A 2,788-nucleotide genomic window follows, 5' to 3' on the forward strand; every position below is an offset into this window, starting at 1 on the left:
GTTTAAAAATTTAATTAGGGAGGGGCGCCTAAGTGGCTCAGTCAGTTAAGCAGCCGACTTTGGCTCAGGTCATGATCTCACAGTTAGTGAGTTCCAGCCCTGCATCAGGCTCTGTGCTGACAGCTCGGAGCCTGGAGCCTACTTCAGATTCTGTGTTTCCCTTTGTCTCTGCTCCTTCCCCGCTTGCACTCTGTCCCTCTCTCTTTAAAAAATAAACACTAAAATTTATTTTTAGATTAAAAAAATTTAATTAAGGAATATACTAGTTTCAGTTTCCCCCAATCTGGCCTCCCAACCCTTTTCTTCATTATCCCTTCTATTTCAACCTCAGCTTCCACATAATTGCCGATTGATTACTGAGCCACAAAGGTCCAATATGGCTTTGCACTTCAGTAGACCAACAGTGAGGCAACAGAGTTCTGGAAAAAATCAGTGTAAAATCTAACCTTGTATTCAGCTGCTAGACAGAGAGTGCATTCTTTTTCTTTCTTTCTTTTTCTTTCTTTCTTTCTTTCTTTCTTTTTCTCTTTTTTTTGTCGTACATTGTTTATTAGGTAAGAATTTTACAAGAATTATTTTATTAGTGGTAATGGCAGATCTGAAGAGTATTGTGTCTTCTCTATTCTGCATAGTGAAAACCACCAATGGTGTGATAGAACTGTCCAAGGCCATGGCTCTCATGGTCTGCAGATGTCAGCCTTTCCATCTTCCTGAGCTTGTGGACTGGTTTGGTGATCCACTGGGTGTCAGGCTTTCTTCTGATGGCTTTACGGAATGGATCAATGAGGATAATCTCAAAGAATTTGTATGTGGAATCTTCACTAACCCAGCAAGAATTCAGGACTCTCAGAGTCCCACAATGGCATCCAGCTCTCTCCTCTGTGACAGGCTGAAGGCTTTGGGCAAACTTTAGCTGGATAACATCATGAAGGACAGGCTTGCCATAGGTCCCACCCTTAGGGACTGGGCGTTTGTGGCCACCACATGGCACACGAGTCCAATAAATGGACTCAGACATCAGACTCCTTCTTCCTCCATAGATCCTGGATGTACTTGTAAGCTCCCATCTTTGCTTACCAGTGAGATGCTGGCTGCAGCCAGACAGAAAGGAGTATATTATTTTTCAAAATATTAATCATACCTTTTCCTAGGTTCTGATGCAGAATAGTTAGGCAGTAAATGCCACTCTTCTATTTAAGGTCCTTAAAGATTCTCTATTACCTTCAGAATAAAATTAAGACTCAAGCTTGTCATTTAAAACCTAGTTGCCTTTTTAATTATTGCCCCCAAATGCTTAGGCCCCTGCCATACTGAACTGCTTAGAGATTCTCAGACAGTTCACACTTTCATGCCTTCTTTCCTTTGCAAACACTATACCCAGATACTGAGATCAAATTTTCCCTGTCTACTCTCCTTACTAAATCCTACATTGAAACTTCTCCATGGACTCTTCCAGGTTCTCCCCAGATTGGGTTAGATTTCCTCCACTTCTGCTATCCCCCAAACACACACAGACAGAAACCCCCCTCTCCACACACACACCTGTGTTCTCGTAGCATCCTGTTTAAACTCCTATTATATATCTCACTGCTTTATATTTATTTTAAAATATTTTCTGGCTCCTCCGATAAGGAGAACAGGGATCTATTCCAATCATAGGGACCCACACATATGGTGCCTACTATATTTTTGTTGCATGAATGTATAAGATATAAACCTAATTCCACTCTACAACTCCTTATGTGCAAGAAAGGGAGTGACAAAGTAACATGCTGTTTTGGGAAACCCTTATGTGGACTTTAGAAGGGTAGATGAGGTACTACGAAAGGCCATGTAATACCTTGGCTGTGGATTAATTATTTGTTTATTAGACTAGGCTTTCCAAGGGAACATCAATTGCATCCTCTGACTACCCTCTAACAATGGAGGAAATAGCAGGCACTGTTATACCCTCAGCCCCTTTATCAGTAAATCCCATCTACTGGAGGCTCCTATAGATATAAACCCTCTTTGCTATGGGCCATAGTGATGAACACAGGAGCTCTTCTCTGAGGGAATAAAATCATGAATCTACAGTTTCTGATTTCCCCCAATGAACAAATGGAGACCCAAAATGCTGACTGACAATGGGAAGAGATGTTACATGTGATCTTTTGTTCCATGTGTTAACCCAGGTGTTATTTTAACTGAAGACTTGAAAGGCTACATTTAAACTCTTTGATACAATTAAAATGAATAAACTATGGGGGTGCTTGCGTGGCTCAGTGGGTTAAGTGTCTGACTTCAGTTCAGGTCACGATCTCACAGTTCATGGGTTCGAGCCCCGAGTTGGGCTCTGTGCTGACAGCTTGGAGCCCGGAGCCTGCTTTGGATTCTCTGTCTCCCTCTCTCTCTGCGCCTCCCCTGCTCATGCTCTGTCTCTTTCTCTCTCTCAAAAATAAGTAAATGTGAAAAAATTTTTAATGACTAAACCATGAAGTTCCCTGTATAGAGCAAGTGCCAAATAAACAGACAAGAGTCTCAGAGCAGATAAAAGTGATTTCTCAGAGGCCATGCCTTCCTGTCTTTCTGACTTACTAGCATGTAAGTGATTGTCATTTTATAGGAAAAAAGGAGGAGCTAAGTTTCTCCTAGAGAAGCAGTCTACCTAGTGGCTGGAAATGAGGATTTGGAGCAAGGCTCCCTGGATTTGATTCCTGGCCTTCTTAGCTGTGTGTCCTTGAGCATGTGACTTCGTCTCTCTGTGCTTCTGTGTCATTTACACCATACACATAAGCACATGCATGCA

General features: G+C 41.9%; 1 pseudogene; it reads right to left on the bottom strand.

The window, feature by feature from the left end:
• Nucleotides 1-534: 534 nt before the first annotated feature.
• LOC121035888 (60S ribosomal protein L15-like) lies at nt 535-1,086 on the bottom strand (annotated as a pseudogene).
• Nucleotides 1,087-2,788: the final 1,702 nt, after the last annotated feature.

This window comes from Herpailurus yagouaroundi, unplaced genomic scaffold (assembly GCF_014898765.1).
Source record: "Herpailurus yagouaroundi ecotype Mexico unplaced genomic scaffold, PumYag 28, whole genome shotgun sequence".
NCBI lineage: Eukaryota > Metazoa > Chordata > Mammalia > Carnivora > Felidae > Herpailurus > Herpailurus yagouaroundi.